Raw genomic sequence first — 20830 nt, 5'->3', positions numbered from 1 at the left:
GAAAGTGCGCAACTAAATCTGCTTCATGGCTCCTGTCTCTGTGGTCCTGTTTTCACACTGCTTCTACTCTAGAAATACTACCCCCATTTCTTACCCCCAAATTATCACTAACATACTTACTGAAAATTAATTACATCTCAATGTAGAAATCAACTCCCAGGTCAAAGTTCACACATAACTATTTCTAGGAATTAATTTATCAGGCAATTCCTGCCAAAACCATTTAACAGTTAACATGGAAAGGTCCTCTCCGACTCCCTCGCTTGAGATCAGAAGTCACAAGTTGGTGGCCACCAAACTGAAGCCTGCCTGAGACCTGCTTTTGAAAAATTCAAATTAGATGCTAACATTTTAAAAGTGAGTCTTCATATAAAACCTCAGATTTACAGCTTATTTGGGGAAAAACAAACAAACAAAAAAACAGATGGTTTGCCATCAGCTGCAACCAAGGGTCCTGGCTCCAGTTCAGCAAAATTTCCATTTGGCTCACTTTGCTCATTGGCATCCCAGCCCCTCTAGACATTTGGGTTTGCAATGCCTTGCCCTAAGATCCACCTCTTCTGATCACCCCCTTCCCCATGTTCCCAGGCCCCTACTGCTTCTCTTTAAGCCACCTAAACAAACTCAAAATCCCTCACTTTATTATACTAAATAATTTAACTTTCTTTAAGTATCTTGCATACACATCTAGTTACCTAGCCCAAGTTTGACTGCAAACTTTTCCCTTAAAGAGAGAGAGAGTAAATAGTTTAGGTTATGTAGGCCATATGGTCTCTGTTGCAACTACTCAGTTCTGCCATCCAAGACCAGAAGCAGCTGTTAGGGAAATATAATTAAAAACCAAATCTCCTGCTGACCCGGAAAACCTCTACACAAGGCAGAAGAGAAAGAAAATAGTATATTATTGAATAAGCATTAAACCAGAATGTGATGCTTATCACAGGTAATCCACTAAAAAGATTTCAAAGATAGAAAGAAATCTCACCTTTTTATGTAGTCCAGTAGATACACCCCATTACACACATGTTCTCAGTTGATAACTAGCCCTCAAGTAAGAGGATTTGACAATACCATTTGTCACACATAGGTCATCCTAAACCACCCAGTAATTGGGTTGGCCATCTGTGTTAGCTAATTGTCTTTATCCAAAGAAATAATAAAATTTCTCATAGTTCTATGACAAGTAGGTAGTTATGATTTGGAGCCAGATGCCAGCTGAAGTCAGGCTCCTGCCCTCCTGTGGAAACCGGGAGATGGGGCACCATCTTCCTTGATGATTACATTTCAAAGAGATGGCTCCCAGGTCCTTGAGAAAACACTCCTGGGTTGTAAAACTGGCGAGAGGCTTTAAAAAAAAAAATGCCTTCAAAAGAGATTTTTATACATCTCAAAAGGGCAGAAAGAAAATTAACAATTACAAATTTTCAAAAATAAAAATGGGAGGAGAGTTTCCTCTTGTGCACCTGAGAGAATTAGATTTTTAATTTTGATTCATATTCACCCATATGCAGCCATAGAATGTACATAAACGAGTGAGTATGGCTGTACTTCAGTACAACTCTGTTATGGACACAGAAATTAAACTTCCTTTTTTTCTTTTCTTTTCTTTTCTTTTTCTTTTTTCTTTTTTCTTTTTTCTTTTTTTTTGTTTTTTGTTTTTTGAGGCAGAGTCTCACTCTGTCACCCAGGCTGGAGTACAGTGGCACCATCTTGGCTCACTGCAACCTCTGCCTCCCGGGTTCAAGAAATTCTCCTGTCTCAGCCTCCCAAGTAGCTGGGACCACAGGCTCATGCTACCACATCGAGCTAATTTTTGTATTTTTAGTAGAGATGGGGTTTTTGCCATGTTGGCCAGGCTGGTCTCATACTCCTGAACTCGGGTGATCTGCCTGCCTCAGCCTCCCAAATTGCTAGGATTACAGGTGTGAGCCACCACACCTGGCCTGGCCTTTTATCTTTCTATCAGAATATAGATTCAACAAAGTCCCTATAACTAAACAGAAACATAGTCATCTGTCCATCTGTGCAGTTTAGGAAGGCAGCAAAAAACTGTATTTTTATAAGCCAATTCAGTGTCCTACAAAGACAATCTCATCATAGCAATATTAAAGTTTTTTAAAAATCTATTTTTTTAAGATCAGATTTTTTTGGAGGAAACAAAAAACTCACAACCCAAAGGATGGGATTTTACATCTCAGGACATCTCCCACATAATAAGTCTATAGATTATAAATCATTTTCAAATTTTACATGTATTTAGGAGAGGGACATTAATCAATCCCCATTTCTATTTTAACAGGGGGGCAAGGTAGGGGAGAGGGAAAAACAGTTTGGTATCTATTTGGAGGGAGAGTAGACATGAAGAGGGCAAACCCTAGCTTCTCATTATCTACAATCAATGTTTTTTTTTTTTTCTTAAAAAAAAGCTTTCAATCTCTCTTTAAAAGCCTACTTCTTAGCTACCAGCCAGTCCACCCTAATTATTTAAATTCATTTGGTACACACTTTTGTTCACTGGGCAAATTATATTCATTATGCCCACTGCTGCAGCACGCATAAACCAACACCCCTGCATGGCTGAGCAGGGCCTAATCTAGGACTGACAGGAGAAGTGCTTGCAAACCAAGATCAAGGTTCTCTGCTAATACTGTCTACCAAGCTGATCCCTACAAAAACGCACACAAAAGCAGGCAAGTTTAGCTACTGTGTTGCAAGAGAAACCAGGACCTTGTTAAATAGTTCTCTCCATTATCATTTATTCTCTCAAGGGAGACTTAAAAAAAAGAAAAGAAAAAGAAAAAACAACCCATTGGCCTGGCCACCTCATAAATCCAACAACCATTGGTATGTCATTTCAGTGGAGAAGGAAACTTGGGGGGAAAAAAACCATCAAGGTTGTGAGAAAGGCTCCCAATTTAACTGTCCCTGTCCCTATTTACCCACCTTTATTCACCACCCAAGATCATCCATTACCCTAGAGCACCCTGATCTATAAAAGGGGTCAAACCATTAGGAGTAGGCAAGGAGTGAGAACCAAAAGACATCAAGAAACCGATTTGCTTGAGAAAAGCAGCGATTCTGCCTTTCACACCTCTCCATGGCTGAGAGAAAATGCCCAAGAGATCATCTATGTGACTTAGAGACTGCTTTTTGGGAGGTTAAGAGTAGCATGAAGAGCTTAAGATGACGACAAGAGTCTAAATTTTTAAAGTTTCAAGGTTTCAACAGAATGTGGATATATTCGAACTTTCAAAAAGGACAGTGTTTAAAAAGGGTAAAACCAGGACACACAAACATTGGGAATTATCATGACCCCCAAGTGCTTCTGGCTCCGGGAAATAACCATTCTTGTGTTTGCTGGAGGTCGCACAATTTTCCCCTATTACCTGATACAAAATGACCCATTACCTCCCAAAAGCTTCTTTTCAAACCACAATTTTCCCATTTATCTTGGTCCAATGCAGTCCTATTCTTTATGGCCTATAGACTCACTCCGAACTACCCCCTTGGAGGGTAAAAAAAAAAAAAAAAAAAGAATGAAAGAATTCCCTCTAGGCTGGCCCCTAAAACTCAGAATTAAATAACAGGAGGGGCTGGGAGCCTCCTGAAGACTAAAACAACTTGAGGCTAAATCTACCTTTCCAAGAGTGAAAAATTTATTTAGATGTTTGAGAATTCATATATGCCACAATAGGATAAAAAAATAAAAGGTAGAAATCTCACACTTTTTCTTATACTTCCTTCCCCTACTGTCCAACCAGATTCCAGACCTTATCTCACTGTCATTACCATTTCCACTAAATGGAGGCTCCTAGGTATTAATCACTCTGGCAACTGCATGGTGACATAACGCACCACAACTTTTCCACTAAAAAGCTGTAGTCTCTTTCTCTCTGGCTATATTGGCGATTCTCCAGTTACTTCAATACTTTAAAGGCTGCAGCAGCATGCAAAATAATTTCACTTAAAAAAAAAAAAAAGAAAGGTAAGAAAAGTCTCCAGGAGATGGTAAGTTTTATTTTGTCTTGTCTGGATAGAAGTTTGATTTGCTCTCGAACGTTCCAGGGTGGAGAGAAACTAGGAGAAAGCACAGGATGTCTAGGTCCACTCGGCGTAATCTTCTCCCTTGTTTTCATCTTCACCAGAAACGGAGACAGCAGCATACTTGCTTGCAGAACTGAACTTGGAAGCTGGATTTTCCTCAGGTTTCTTTGGCTCAGGTGCAGATCTGGAGTCTTGATCCTTTTTGCCATATTTCCTATCTGACTCCTTTCAGTGGTCTTTGTTCCCTCCATCTCCTGGACCACAGCTAGAGTTCCCAATTTGACCTTTTGGGACTTTCATCCCATCCACTTTATTTTCATCTTTCTTTGCTGGTCCTTCCTCAGATGATCGAGCTGGAGCTACTTTTCCCCCACCACTTGTAGGGGATTGCTGCTCTGTGTCTGAGCTCTGAGATGGAGCAGGAGGGTTAGAACTTCACTTCACCGAAGCATTCTCCTTTGGTGGAGGGGCTGGCATTACCTTTGGGTCTGGTAGGATCAGGTTTGAGACGTTTAGAAGTTAGAGAGTGACAATCTTCCTCCTTATTGAGTGTTTCATTTTCTAGAGACTTCTCACTCTTTCCTTCGTGCATTTCTGCTGGATGTGGCGGAGGTCTCAGTCTGCGATGACTCACTTCCTGTCCGCGACCGTTCCATTCTTGAGTTTCTTCACTTTGCCAGCTTGGGTGTCTCTCCCGAGGTCGTCGTTCTAGTTATGGCTCATCCAGCTGACGCTGCAACTTCTCTTGTTCTGTAGCATTTCTTCTACTTCTCTTTCTCTGGCAGCTGTGTCAACGGGCTTTGCCCCTCCAAAGATAGAAGCAGCTCGACTGGACTGGGAGGTACTAACAGAGGAATCATCTTCCTTGGGAGTACTCCAAAGCTTTAGATTCAGTTTGGGTCTTTGCGGGGACCTCTATCATCACACCTATAATCATCCCAAGTGTAATCATCTCTGGAGCTCCATGACCGATCATCCCGTCTGTTGTATCGGTCTTCAGAGCCGTCCCTGCCTCCTCTGTAGTCATTATCCCTGCGGTACCCACTACCAAATGCTCTTCTGCCATTGCCTATCTGGGAATCATAGTCTCTATCATAGTGTCTGCTGCGTGGGTCATCATAGCAATCCTGGCCGCCATATCGATCCATATCCCAGCGTGGGCCATCCCGATACCCCTCCCGATACCCATCGCGATACCGGTCTGAATCATAACGATCTTGATACTTGTCTCCAAAGCAATCATCACCTCTTCTAGGCGAGTAGTCATCCAAGCTGTCTGTGACAGGACGAGCCCTCCAGTCTGTATTTGTTTTGTCAAAATCCCGATTTCTCTCATGGCCAAAAGAACGATCGTCCCTGTCTTTATCCTGTGCTTGATCAGCAACGTCCACTTGAATTCTCCTGTTACCTAGAGATTCTTTATTGAGACTCAGGGCACTGAACAGGGAATCCACGTCGTCAAATTCAGCATAACCAAAACCTTTCAACCTCTCTGGATTGCTGGGTTCACGTGGTAAACGCACTGCACTGATATTTAATCCTCTAAATAATTCCTTAATTGACTCTTCTGTCACGTCTTAGGGTAGGTTCCCTAGAAAAGCAGTGTAGGGTGGCGATTTGGGAAGACCGCTCCGGTCGATAATGGGTTCCCTAGCAGCCCGTGGAGCAGTGGGAAGGATGGAACGGTCAACTGGGGGCGCCCTATACACATCGTCATCGTTACTGTGCCAAGTTGAAACATCTCCTTCCAGGTCATCCGTTTCATCAACCCAGCTGACTGGTTTGGATACATAGCTACTTCCTCCACCGGTCCGCCATCCTCAGCCAGAAAGTCTGTTAGGGAGATAGTCTTCCCCTTCTTATTCTTCTTTTTCGCTGAGGCAGCCATGTTGGGAGAGGGAAAGAGAACGCAAAGGGAAATCTAATGTCTTAACAACTTGACAGAATAATTCACTGCAAGTCTGTTGATCTTAACCCAGCTAGAAACATTTCCTAGGTGTGTCCTTTTCTCACTTTGCTTATGTATATTCATGGTTCTGTTATAGTCATAATGGGTGTGTATGTTCAATTTGGTATTCTTCCTTTTATGTAACATGATTTATCCAAATATTTTCTATTTCCTATAGCACCTTTATATTCATCATTTTTAGTATATCACTAGAGTATATCATTTTGATATGCCATAGTTAGCTTCTTTCTATATATCTGTATTGTTGGGCTCTTAGCTTTATTCCAATGTTTGCCATCATAAAATAAACATTATATATACATATACTTTTTATTAAACATCATTTCCTCAGGATAAATTCTATTACTTGGTCAGGGGTTAGGCATATTTATGATTCTTTCAATAAAGTACCATTTTGCCCTTCAGGAAGACTGAATCAATTTACACTGCTTTCATTAATGCATGAGCATATCTGCTTCCCAAAGCCTTGCAGGCTTTGGCTTTTACAACTTTTTAAAAGTTTTTCTAAATTTTTTTAAGGCACAAAATGAAACTTCACCGTAGGTTTAATTTGCAGTTATTTTACCAACAAGGTTGACTGAATAGTTTTAAAATTATGATTTACTGACAGTGTTTCTTGTTGTATGAACTGTTTTTTAATCATTTGTTTAATAGACAGTTGGTACTTTTACCTATTTGTATGCACTCTTTATACTTTTTAGTTATTGAACTTTGTCTTCATTTGCAAACTTTTTCTCCAGTCTTCTGAATTTTTAAATTTCAGCTTTATTGGTATTCATTCCACCAAAGGTAAAGCTATCTAAGTAATGAACCTGTCCATCTTTTTTTCATTTATATTCCATCGACAGTCAAAAAGTGATTTCCCCTAGTGCTAGTCTTTTATATATGTGTATTTGGGTTTTTTAAAATGTATTTAACTCCCAATCTACCTGGATTTTTTTTTTCAGAGTGTAGTGCAAAGTGTGGGTCTTTTAAATATTCTCATTATTGATATTCCTGTACACCAAGTGTTTCAAATTTGTTACCAGTACATTAAATGTCTGCTAGGACAAATTCTTCTCATCACTCTTTTTGAATCTGAAATACTCTTTGATGTACTTGCTCATTTATTTTCTCCACATACAATAAAAATTATATTAATTTTATAAAGCATCTTGCTTCTAATTGGTGACTTGTATCTAATTCTAATTTAGAATTAATTAAATCTAACCCTGAATCCTCTATGCACTGTGGTGAGTTGAGGCTGAGTTGCGTCCTTGGTAAGGCTCAGCCTGCATTGATTTTACTCCTGCTTCTTCAGGATTTTCAGCAGAAATCCTAGTGTATTCTCCATGCTCTTCCACCTGGTGGGCCAAGGATTCTAATCTTTGTCTTTACAAGACTGCCAAAGGCTCTGTTCCGCTTCAGAGGTTTTCTGCTTCTCTTTTTAGACTCCAGCCTCATGCACCCCTGTAATTTAACAGATGTTCTGTGGAGACCTTCCAAATCTCCTCCCATATCCCTCCTGGCCTCTGCCTCCCAGCAGTGGTCTTCCTTGGGTGCAAGGCCTGGGGTTATCAGTCTCCTTCCCAAGCACAGAATCAGCAGATGACCCCTGGGCACAGTGGCTGCAGAACTCAGCTCTCCCTAGCTGTGATTCTCCCTCTCTGGAGTTTTGGCTCCTTCAGTTATTGCTAACTCAGAAGCCCTTTTCTGCCTTAAAATAGATGCCTCCTCTATTTTGTTCTAATTTTCTGCTTATTTTAGGTGGGAACACACTCTGTCACTAGCTAATTCATCCCACTTGGAAACATAGGTTTATTTCACCTTAAACATTTTTCTTCTACCTTCTTATATTTTAAAACCAAAAAATCTTATTTCTGTTTGACATATTCCTCAGAAAAGCCTATCCTGACTTCTCAGACTCAGTTAAGCAGTACATTTTATATCACTCTCTACCTCTTTTTAAATATTTATTGCAATTTTAATTACTTAATTCTGTAATTTATTTTTTAATTATTTTATTTTATTTTATTTTATTTATTTTATTTTATTTTATTTTATTTGAGACAGAGTCTTGCTCTGTCACCCAGGCTGGAGTGCAATGGTGTGATCTTGGCTCATTGCAACCTCCGCCTCCCAGGTTCAAGCGATTCTCCTGCCTCAGCCTCCTGAGTAGCTGAGATTACAGACACCACTACGCCCGGGAATTTTTTGTATTTTTCATAGAGATGGGGTTTCACCATGTTGACCAGGCTGGTCTCGAACTCCTGACCTCAAGTGATCCACCCACCTTGCCTCCCAAAGTGCTGGGATTACAGGCATAAGCCACTGCGAACTGTAATTTATTTATTTATTTTTAGAGACGGTGTCTCACTCTGTTGCCCAGGCTGGAGTAGAGTGGTGCAATCACAGCTCACTGCAGCCTTGCTCAACCTCCTGAGCTCAAGCAATCCTCCCACCTCAGCCTTCTAAGTAGCTGGGACTGCAGGCACGCACCACCACGCTCAGGTAATTTTTGTATTTTTTGTAGAGACAGTGTTCCGCCATGTTGCCCAGGCTGGTCTCAAACTCCTGGGCTCAGGTGATCTACCTGCCCACTCCTCCCAAAATGCTGGGATTACAGGTGTGAACCACTATGCCCAGCCTGTAATTTATTTATACAATGTCAACACGTCCTGTTGGTTCTGTTTCTCTAGAGAACCCTGACCAATACAATTATTTAGTATCAGGCCAAGTTAAAGGTTTTTTTTGTTTTGTTTTTATTTTTTATTATACTTTAAGTTCTAGGGTACATGGGCACAGTGTGCAGGTTTGATACATAGGTATACATGTGCCATGTTGGTTTGCTGAACCCATCAATTCCTCATTTACATTAGCTATTTCTCCTAATGCTATCTCTCCCCCAGCCTCCCACCACCTGACAGGCCCTGGTGTGTGATGTTCCCCACCCTGTGTCCAAGTGTTCTCATTGTTCAGTTCCCATCTATGAGTGAGAACATGCAGTGCTTGATTTTCTATCCTTGTGATAGTTTTCTCAGAATGATGGTTTCCAGCTTCATCCACATCCCTGCAAAGGACATGAACTCATCCTTTTTTATGGCTGCATAGTACTCCATGGTGTATATGTGCCACATTTTCTTAATCCAGTCTATCATTGATGGACATTTAGGTTGTTTCCAAGTCTTTGCTATTGTGAATAGTGCCACAATAAACATACGTGTGCATGATTTACAATCCTTTGGGTATATACCCAGTAATGGGATCGCTGGGTCAAATGGTATTTCTAGTTCTAGACCCTTGAGGAATTGCCACACTGTCTTCCACAATGGTTGAATTAGTTTACACCCCCACCAACAGTGTAAAAGCGTTCCTATTTCTCCACATCCTCTCCAGCATCTGTTGTTTACTGTCTTCTTAATGATCGCCATTCTAACTGGTGTGAGATGGTATCTCATTGTGGTTTTGATTTGGATTTCTCTGATGACCAGTGATGATGAGCATTTTTTCATGTGTCTGTTGGCTGCATTAATGTCTTCTTTTGAGAAGTGTCTGTTCATATCCTTTGCCCACTTTTTGATGGGGTTGTTTTTTTCTTGTAAATTTGTTTGAGTTCTTTGTAGATTCTGGATATTAGCCCTTTGTCAGATAGGTAGATTGCAAAAATTTTTTCCCATTCTGTAGGTTGCCTATTCACTCTGATGGTAGTTTCTTTTGCTGTGCAGAAGCCGTTTCGTTTAATTAGATCCCATTTATCTATTTTGGCTTTTGTTGCCATTGCTTTTGGTGTTTTAGTCATGAAGTCCTTGCCCATGCCTATGTCCTGAATGGTATTGCCTAGGTTTTCTTCTAGGGTTTTTATGATTTTAGGTCTAACATTTAAGTCTTTAAACCATTTTGAATTAATTTTTGTATAAGGTGTAAGGAAGGGATGCAGTTTCAGCTTTCTGCATATGGCTAGCCAGTTTTCCCAGCACCATTTATTATACAGGGAATCCTTTCTCCATTTCTTGTTTTTGTCAGGTTTGTCAAAGATCAGATGGTTGTAGACGTGTGGTATTATTTCTGAGGCCTCTGTTCTATTCCATCTGTCTATATCTCTGTTTCGGTACCAGTACCATGCTGTTTTGGTTACTGTAGCCTTGTAGTATAGTTTGAAGTCAGGTAGTGTGATGCCTCCAGCTTTGTTCTTTTTTCTTAGGATTGTCTTGGCAATGCAGGCTTTTTTTTGGGTCCATATGAACTTTAAAGTAGTTTTTTCCAATTCTGTGAGGAAAGTCATTGGTAGCTTAATGGGGATGGCATTGAATCTATGAATTATGATATTGATTCTTCCTATCCATGAGCATGGAATATTCGTCCATTTGTATGTGTCCTCTTTTATTTCATTGAGCAGTTGTTTGTAGTTCTCCTTGAAGAGGTCCTTTACATTCCTTGTAAGTTGGATTCCAAGGTATTTTATTCTCTTTGTAGCAATTGTGAATGGGAGTTCACTCATGATTTGGCTCTTTGTTTGTCTGTTATTGGTGTATAGGAATGCTTGTGATTTTCGCACATTGATTTTGTATCCTGAGACTTTGCTGAAGTTGCTTATCAGCTTAAGGAGATTTTGGGCTGAGACAATGGGGTTTTCTAAATATACAGTCATGTCATCTGCAAACAGGGACAATTTGACTTCCTCTTTTCCTAACTGAATACCCTTTATTTCTTTATCTTGCCTGATTGCCCTGGCCAGAACTTCCAACACTATGTTGAATAGGAGTGGTGAGAGAGGGCATCCTTGTCTTGTGCTGGTTTTCAAAGGGAATGCTTCCAGTTTTTGCCCATTCAGTATGATATTGGCTGTGGGTTTATCATAAATAGCTCTTATTATTTTGAGATACGTTCCATCAATACCTAGTTTATTGAGAGGTTTTAGCATGAAGGGCTGTTGAATTTTGTCAAAGGCCTTTTCTGTATCTATTGAGATAATCATGTGGTTTTGTCATTGGTTCTGTTTATGTGATGGATTATGTTTATTGATTTGTGTATGTTGAACCAGCTTCAAATCCCAGGGATGAAGCCAACTTTATCATGGTGGATAAGCTTTTTGATGTGCTGCTGGATTCAGTTTGCCAGTATTTTATTGCGGATTTCCGCATAGATGTTCATCACGGATATTGGCTTAAAATTCTCTTTTTTTGTTGTGTCTCTGCCAGGCTTTGGTATCAGGATGATGCTGGCCTCATAAAATGAATTAGGGAGGATTCCCTCTTTTTCTATTGATGGGAATAGTTTCAGAAGAAATGGTACCAGCTCCTCTTTGTACCTCTGGTAGAATTCGGCTGTGAATCCATCTGGTCCTGGACTTTTTTTGATTGGTAGGCTATTAATTATTGCCTTAATTCCAGAGCCTGTTACTGGTCTATTCAGAGATTCAACTTCTTCCTGGTTTAGTCTAGGGAGGGTGTATGTGTCCAGGAATTTATCCATTTCTTCTAGATTTTCCAGTTTATTTGTGTAGAGGTGTTTTGTTTGTTTGTTTGTTTGTTTTTGAGACAGAGTCTCGCTGTGTCTCGCAGGCTGGAGTGCAGCGGCACGATCTTGGCTGACTGCAACCTCCACCTCCCAGGATCAAGCGATTCTCCTGCCTCAGCCTCCCGAGTAGCTGGGACTACAGGGGCATGCCACCATGCCCCAGCTAATTTTTTTGTATTTTTAATAGAGATGGGGTTTTACTGTGTTAACCAGGATGGTCTCAATCTCCTGACCTCGTGATCCACCTACCTCAGCCTCCCAAAGTGCTGGGATTACAGGCGTGAGCCACCACGCCCAGCCTGTGTAGAGGTGTTTATAATATTCTCTGATGGTAGTTTGTATTTCTGTGGGATCAGTGGTGATAATCCCCTTTATCATTTTTTTTGGTGTCTATTTGATTCTTCTCTCTTTTCTTCTTTATTAGTCTTGCTAGCGGTCTATCAACTGTGTTGATCATTTCAAAAAACCAGCTCCTGGATTCATTGATTTTTTTGAAGGTTTTTTTGTCTCTCTATCTCTTTCAGTTCTGCTCTGATCTTAGTTATTTCTTGCCATCTGCTAGCTTTTGAATTTGTTTGCTGTTGCTTCTGTAGTTCTTTTAATTGTGATGTTAGGGTGTCAATTTTAGATCTTTCCTGCTTTCTCTTGTGGGCATTTAATGCTATAAATTTCCCTCTACACATGCTTTAAATGTGTCCCAGAGATTCTGGTACGTTGTGTGTTTGTTCTCATTGGTTTCAAAGAACATCTTTATTTCTGCCTTTAGTTCGTTACTTACCCAGTAGTCACTCAGGAGCAGATTGTTCAGTTTCCATGTAGTTGTGTGGTTTTGAGTGAGTTTCTTGATCCTTACTTCTAATTTGATTGCACTGTGGTCTGAGAGACAGCTTGTTGTGATTTATTTTTATTTTTTATTTTTATTTATTTATTTTTTTGAGGTGGAGTCTCGCTCTGTCACCCAGGCTGGAGTGCAGTGGCGAGATCTCAGCTCACTGCAAGATCCACCTCCTGGGTTCACGCCATTCTCCTGCCTCAGCCTCCTGAGTAGCTGGGACTACAGGCACCTGCCACCACGCCCGGCTAATTTTTTGTATTTTTACTAGAGACAGGGTTTCACTGTGTTAGCCAGAGTGGTCTCAATCTCCTGACCTTGTGATCCGCCCGCCTCGGCCTCCCAAAGTGCTGGGATTACAGGCGTGAGCCACCATGCCTGGCCTGTGATTTCTATTATTTTACATTTGCTGAGGAGTGCTTTACTTCCAATTGTGTGGTCAATTTTGGAATAAGTGTGATGTGGTGCTGAGAAGAATGTATATTCTGTTGATTTGGGATGGAGAGTTCTGTAGATGTCTATTAGGTCTCCTTGGTGCAGAGCTGAGTTCAAATCCTGGATATCCTTGCTAACCTTCTGTCTCGTTGATCTGTCTAATATTGACAGTGGGGTGTTAAATTCTCCCATTATTATTGTGTGGAAATCTTAAGTCTTTTTGTAGGTCTCCAAGGACTTGCTTTATGAATCTGGGTGCTCCTGTATTGGGTTCATATATATTTAGGATAGTTAGCTCTTCTTGTTGAATTGATCCCTTTACCATTGTGTAATGGCCTTCTTTGTCTCTTTTGATCTTTGTTGGTTTAAAGTCCACTTTCTCAAAAACTAGGATTGCAACCCCTGCCTTTTTTTGCTTTTCCTTTGCTTGGTAAATCTTCCTCCATCCCTTTATTTTGAGCCTATGTGTGTCTCTGCACGTGAGATGGGTTTCCTGAATACAGCACACTGATGGGTCTTGACTCTTTATCCAATTTGCCAGTCTGTGTCTTTTAATTGGGGTATTTAGCCCATTTACACTTAAGGTTAATATTGTTATGTGTGAATTTGATCCCATCATTATGATGTTAGTTGGTTATTTTGCCCGTTAATTGATGCAGTTTCTTCATAGCATCGATGGTCTTTACAATTTGGCATGTTTTTGATGTGGCTGGTACCAGTTGTTTCTTTCCATGTTTAGTGCTTCCTTCAGGAGCTCTTGTAAGGCAGGTCTGGTGGTGACAAAATCTCCGCATTTGCTTGTCTGTAAAGGATTTTATTTCTCCTTCACTTTTGAAGCTTAGTTTGGCTGGATATGAAATTCTGGGTTGAAAATTGTCTTCTTTAAGATTGTTGAATATTGGCCCCCACTCTCTTCTGACTTGTAGAGTTTCTGCCAAGAGATCCACTGTTAGTCTGATGGCCTTCCCTTTGTGGGTAACCTGACCTTTCTCTCTGGCTTCCCTTAACATTTTCTCCTTCATTTCAACCTTGGTGAATCTGACAATTATGTGTCTTGGGTTACTCTTCTCGAGGAGTATCTTTGTGGTGTTCTCTGTATTTCCTGAATTTGAATGTTGGCCTGTCTTGCTAGGTTGGGGAAGTTATCCTGGATAATACCCTGCAGAGTGTTTTCCAGCTTGGTTCCATTCTCCCTGTCACTTTCAGGTACACCAATCAAACGTAGATTTGGTCTTTTCACATAGTCCCCTATTTCTTGGAGGCTTTGTTTGTTTCGTTTTACTGTTTTTTCTCTAACCTTGTCTTCTCGCTTTATTTCATTAATTTGATTTTCAATCACTGATACTCTTTCTTCCACTTGATCAAATCAGCTATCAAAGCTTGTGCATGGGTCACGAAGTTCTTGTGCCACAGTTTTCAGCTCCATCAGGTTATTTAAGGTCTTTTCTACACTGTTTATTCTAGTTAGCCATTTGTTTAACCTTTTTTCAAGGTTTTTAGCTTCCTTGCGATAGGTTAGGTACACGCTCCTTTAGCTCAGAGAAGTTTTTTATTACCGACCTTCTGAAGCCTGCTTCTGTCAACTCATCAAAGTCATTTTCCGTCCAGCTTTGTTCCATTGCTGGCAAGGAGCCGTGATCCTTCGGAGGAGAAGAGGCACTCTGGTTTTCAGAATTTTCAGCTTTTCTGCTCTGGTTTCTCCCCATCTTTGTGGTTTTATCTACCTTTGGTCTTTGATGTTGGTGATCTACAGATGGGGTTTTGGTATAGATGTCGTTTTTGTTGATGTTGATGCTATTCCTTTCTATTTGTTAGTTTTCCCTCTAACGGTCATGTCCCTCAGCTGCAGGTCTGTTGGAGTTTGCTGGAGGTCCACTCCAGACTCTGTTTGCCTGGGTATCACCAGCAGAGGCTACAGAACAGCAAATATTGTAGAACAGCAAATATTGCAGAACAGCAAATATTGCAGAACAGCAAATATTGCTGCCTGATCCTCCGTCTGGAAGTTTCATCCCAGAGGGGCATCCACCTATACGAGATGTCAGTCAGCCCCTACTGGGAGGTGTCTCCCAGTTAGGCTACACGGGGGTCAGGGACCCACTTGAGGAGGCAGTCTGTCCATTCTCAGAGCTCAAACACCATGCTAGGAGAACCACTGCTCTCTTCAGAGCTGTCAGACAGGGACATTTAAGTCTTCAGAAGTTGTCTGCTGCCTTTTGTTCAGCTATGCCCTGTCCACAGAGGTGGAGTCTATAGAGGCAGTAGGCCTTGCTGAGCTGTGGTGGGCTCCGCACAGTTTGAGCTTCCTGACCTCTTTGTTTATCTACTCAAGCCTCAGCAATGGCAGATGCCCTTCCCCCAGCCAGGCTGCCGCCTCACAGTTCAATCTCAGGCTGCTGCCCTAGCAGTGAGCAAGGCTCCGTGGGCATGGGACCCACCGAGCCAGGCACGAGAGAGAATCTCCTTGTCTGCCACTTGCTAAGACCTTTGGAAAAGCATGGTATTTGGGCAGGAGTGTCCCATTTTTCCAGGTACAGTCTGTCATGGCTTCCCTTGGCTAGGAAATGGAAATCTCCCAACCCCTTGTGCTTTCCGGGTGAGGTGATGCCCTGCCCTGCTTTGGCTCGCCCTCCGTGGGCTGCATCCACTGTCCAACCAGTTCCAATGAGATGAACCAGGTACCTCAGTTGGATATGCAGAAATCACCAGCATCAATCATGCTGGGAGCTGCAGACTGGAGCTGTTCCTATTCAGCCATCTTGGAACAGAGCTCAAGAGTGTAAAGTGTTTTAAAAACATTTTTTGAAAGATAGAAATGGTCCAGAAGGGTTTTTTAAAGCAAAATATGTATTTAAATTATGGTAGATATGAAACCATATATAATGAAATATTAACATCTGGATTTTAAATTTTTATTGTTCTTTAAAAAATACATCAGAGAAATTAAGGAAGGAAGGAAGGAAGGGAGGGAGGGAGGGAGGGAGGGAGGGAGGGAGGGAGGGAAGGTATTGCCTTCCATAGGACAAAAATACCTTCATGTTCTCTTCCTTTCCTCCATCTCCAGGCATTCAGCCTCCAGGTCTTTCCATCCAGTAGCGTGGAAGGGCTGGGAAGTTAAGGCTATGACTTTCAACTGACACTGTAGGTTACAACGATTTTGTAGATACTAGAGGAAACATGGGCCTTGCCAAATGCTGAGGAAATGGTTAATATGGTTTGGCTTGTGTCCCCACCCAAAATCTCATCTTGAATTGTAATTCCTATAATCCCCATAATCCCCAAATGTCAAGGGAGAGACCAGGTGGGGGTAATTGAATCATGGGGGCAGTTTCCCTCATATTGTTCTCATGAGATCTGATGGTTTTATAAATGTTTGGTAGTTCTTCCTGCATTCACTCTTCTTCCTGCCGCCTGCTGGAGAAGGTGCCTACTTCTCCTTTGCCTTCTGTCATGATTATAAGTTTCCCGAGGCTTCCCAGCCATGCTGAACTGTGAGTCAATTAAACCTCTTTCCGTTATAAATTACCCAGTCTCGGGCAGTTCTTTATAGCAGTGTGAAAATGGAATAATACCAAGGTTGTAGTCTGGAAAAGGAGGGAAGGCTCAAAGTTGGGAGAAGTTAAAAGAACATGGGAGAAAGGAGAACACAGTAGCACAAGGAAGGGAGGAGTGTTCTGTATCCCACTTGCTTCACCTGGTTAAGGCCTGGACAAGGAGACTGCCCATAGGGATGAGTTCCAGTAAAGACATGAGGTCTCTTTTTCCCCCTTACAGTATGGCTACTTCCTTGGGGTACTCAGAGTAAAGAGCACACGGGGTATCTGTTGCAGTTGCATGGTTGTGTGCTCATACCACAGAGAGAAGAGAATAAAACAAAGTCTCTCACCCCAGTCAGTGACAGACACCTGAGTCACCTTCAATGTGGATGAAAAACTGGACAGACCCTCTTGGAGATGACTGTCAGATAGAGAGTAAGGTTGAATTACCTAAACAGCTTCCATCTTTCTCCATGGGCTGAATCGCAGTTGAGACTTTCTCTTCTTCTATTTGGGAATTAGTTTGCTTAGAGTTATAAAATGTACAATCCATACCATCTTTCCTTTTACTTTTTGTTTGGTGTGTTTTAAATGATGCCTTATCTATAATACACCTAAAGACCCTGACTCGCTCTCCAAAGTGATTACTCTAATTAGTACTTCCACCAGCTATATGAGAGCTCCTGTTCCACAGTCTCAACACTTGATATTGTCGGACGTTTAAATTTTCCTAAACTGATACATACGAAATAATATCTTATAGTTTTAATGAAGTTGAATATTTAAGAAATCTATTTATTGATCATTCAATTTTCCTCTTCTGTGAATTGCATCTTCATGGTCTTGCCATATATTTGTGAGGAGTCTTACTTTTTCTCTTGATTCATAGGAGTTCTTTAGTATTATCTGGATACTAGTCCTTTACTGGTTATATGCACTATAAATCTCTTGTTTCAACATGTGACTTGTCTCTTTCACCTTATTTATTGCTTTTTAAAAATTTTTAAAGAAGTTGTAAAATTTTAAGGGATAGTATTTGTTTTTTTTAAAAAATAGGTAAGACATTGATATGATTTGGCTGTGTCCCCACCCAAATCTCATCTTGAATTACCACATGTTGTGGGAGGGACCCAGTGGGAGGTAATTGAATTATGGGGGCAGGTCTTTCCCATGCTGTTCTCGTGATAGTGAGTAAGTCTCACGAGATCTGATGACTTTATAAAGAGGAGTTTCCCTGAATACTCTCTCTCTCTCTTTGCCTGCTGCCATCCATGTAGATATGACTTGCTCCTCCTTGTCTTCTGCCATGATTGTGAGGCCTCCCCAGCCACGTGGAACTGTAAGTCCATTAAACCTTTTTTCCTGTATAAATTACTCAGTCTCAGGTATGCCTTTATCAGCAACGTGAAAATGGACTAATACAGACATTCATGAAGTTCAAAATTCAAAGGCATGAAAGTACCCAGTGAAAAATCTCCCTCAGGCTGGTCATGATGGCTCATGCCTGTAATCCCAGCACTTTGGGAGGCTGAGGTGGGTGGATCCCTTGAGGTCAGGAGTTCAAGACCAGTCTGGCCAACATGGTGAAATCCTGTCTCTACTAAAAATACAAAAATTAGCCAAGTGTGGTGGCAGGTGCTTGTAATCCCAGCTACTCAGGAGGCTGAGGCACAAGAATCACTTGAACCTGGGAGGAGGAGGTTGCAGTGAGCTGAGATTGTGCCACTGCACTCCAGCCTGGGCAACAGAGTGAGACTCTGTCTCAAAAACAAACAAACAAAAACCTCCCTCCTACTCCATCTAGCCTTCTAGTTTCCTTTCTTGCAAGGAAAACAATGCAAAAAAAAAGCTATGCTGCTACAATAAATAACCTTTTACAAATAATCGTTCTTCAGTTTTATCTGTATGACAAATTCCTAGCAATGGAATTGCTGGGTCAAGGATATATGCACTTGTAATGTTGATAGTTATTGCCAAATTGCCCTCCATAGAAATTGAACCAATTTACCCTCCCACCAACAAAGCCCCCACTTTCCTGCACCTTCGCTGGCACAGTGTGTTACAGAACTGATCTTTGCAAGTCTAATAGGTTAAAAGGAGGGATATCTCAATATAGCTTTTAAAATAAAATGTATTTTATTTTATTTATTTTTCAAATAGGTGATATATGCACATAGTATAAAATTTAAAGGAAACAAAAAGGTAAACAGTAACAATTAAGTCTGCCTTACACCTTTATTCCATAGCACCCAGTTCTGTCTAGAGGGAACACAGTTACTAGCTTCTAGTATATCCTTCTAGAGATATTCTATGCACATCCAAACACATATTTAAATATGGGAGGATTTCTCTTATTTGGACAGACTTGTGTTTTCTTTTGCGTTGCAGTCTACAGTGATCAAAAGGCTCTTGCCATCACTATAGTTAGAAATATCTTCCTGTTGGAATTTTTCTTATTTTTGAGACAGGGTCTTACTCTGTTGCCCAGGCTGGAGTGCCGTGGCACCATCAATGCAGCCTTGACCTCCCAGGCTCAAGCGACCCCCAATCCTCCTTCCTCAGCCTTCCCAGTAGCTGGGACTACAGGCATGTACCACCACACCTGGCTAATTTAAAAATTTTTTGTAGACATAAGGTCTCACTCTGTTGCCCAGGCTGGTCTCAAACTCCTGGGCTGGGCTCAAGTGATGCTCCTGCCTCAGCTTCCCAAAGTGCTGAGATTACAGCTGTGAGCCACGGTGCCTGGCCTCTGCTGGAATTTTGAAAGCATTGTTCCATCGTCTTTAAGCTTCGTGTTGGTGCTAAGAAATCTGAAACCATTCTGATTATTGATCCTCTGTAGATAACCTGTTCTCTTTTCTTCCCTCTAGAAGTTTTTCCTTCGTGTTTCTGAAATTTCCCCATGGTATACTTTGGGGTTGGTCTGCATTTTTTTTTCCATTATGCTGAGCACTAGGTACAAACTTCTAATCTGAAAACTTGTGTTCTTTAGTTTGAGGATGTTTTCTTGAATTATTTCTTTGATTTTTGTTTTTCTCTGCTTTCTGATCTCTCTTTCTGATGTTGGACAACTTGGCCCGGTCCTCTAATTTTATATTTGGTTTTCTATTCTCCACTTCATCGCCTTTTTACTCTACTTTCTGAGATTTCCTCAACTTTATCTTCCAATGCTTTTTTTTTCATTTCTGTTATTATGTTTAAGACCTCTTGCTTGTTTCCTAAATGTTCCCTTTTTATGGCATTTTCTTTCTTATTATAGTTTTTTTTAAAAACCTTTATATTCTGAGTTAGAGATTTTCCTGCAATGTTTGTTAAACCTTGGTTGTCTGTTTCACAAGAGTTTAAAAAACTAGTGAGAATTCTGAGCTGGTGAGTGGGGCTTATCAACTTTGAGTTTCACTCTACAGGATTTGGTGGCCTGTGTGTTGATGAATCTCTAACGTCAGTCTCTTTAGGTAAAATTTCCACTTGTATAGAAATTTTCAGTCTCTTGCTTGGTGAGTAAACTTCTGGCTGCTGCTATTCTGGGAGCCAAATGGTGGAAGGCAGTTTGGGAAGGGCTGTCATTTCAGGATTAAGCATTTAGTGTGCTTTTGGCTTCTGATTTGCCTATTTTTGGTACAGTACCAAATGCCTTGTCTGTGCCTGATATCCTGCTCAAAGACCCTTCAATTTACTTTTTATAGGGAATAGCTTCGAGATTTCTCCTGGAGTAGGAGAAAGGCAGTTATTCTGGGGAAAGAAGGGGCAGAGAGATCTAGGGATGTACTGTTTCTTAAATGGCTCTCATCCTATCTTTCTTATTTTAGCACCTGCCATGCTTTGCTGCTTTACTGTTAGCACCAGAGACACTCTCATTCTCAGTTCCTGAGACTTTTAAAAGTAAATCAGGTGGTTTCTCAGCTTTCCCTCCACTTGCCAACTTAGGGTTGAGCTGTTGTAAGTCTGCAGTCATTATCACAGATCCATCTGCCTCTAGCTTCTAATATGGTGTAGCTACATTTCCTCTTCTACCTCCCTGTTCTGGAGGGGATATGTGTCCTTTAAAATCACATGAATGTGGTTTTCCTAGGTTAGAGAAAGCAAAGTTAGATGCATCTAATTCAATCAGACATCTTAACCCTGAACCTCAATTTTTAAAATGTTAATGTAATCAAACGTATTTATGGTTGTCTCTATGGTTTGTGCTATTCATGACTTCCCTTCCAAATTTTTGGTTTAAAATAGTAATGTGTTTTTTTCATTATCATTTTGGTATTATCTTTAACCCTGGAAGTTATTATTTCAATTTATTTATTTATTTGTTTATTTATTTATTTATTTATTTTGAGATGGAGTCTTGCTCTGTTGCCCCGACTGGAATGCAGTGGCATGATCTTGGCTCACTGCAGCCTCCGTTTCCTGGGTTCAAGTGATTCTCCTGCCTTAGCCTCCCAAGTAGCTGGGACTACAGTCATGTGCCACCACACCTGGCTAATTTTTGTATTTTTAGTAGAGATGGATTTTCACCATGTTGAC

General features: G+C 40.9%; 1 pseudogene; it reads right to left on the bottom strand.

Moving 5' to 3' along the window:
* Positions 1-3607: 3607 nt before the first annotated feature.
* LOC101145899 (eukaryotic translation initiation factor 4B-like) lies at positions 3608-5932 on the bottom strand (annotated as a pseudogene).
* Between the last annotated feature and the right edge of the window lie 14898 nt (positions 5933-20830).

The sequence above is a fragment of the Gorilla gorilla genome, chromosome 2, assembly GCF_029281585.2.
Source record: "Gorilla gorilla gorilla isolate KB3781 chromosome 2, NHGRI_mGorGor1-v2.1_pri, whole genome shotgun sequence".
Lineage (NCBI taxonomy): Eukaryota > Metazoa > Chordata > Mammalia > Primates > Hominidae > Gorilla > Gorilla gorilla.
The sequence above is the reverse complement of the archived record's forward strand: the minus strand, read 5'-3'. Positions and strand labels throughout refer to the sequence as shown.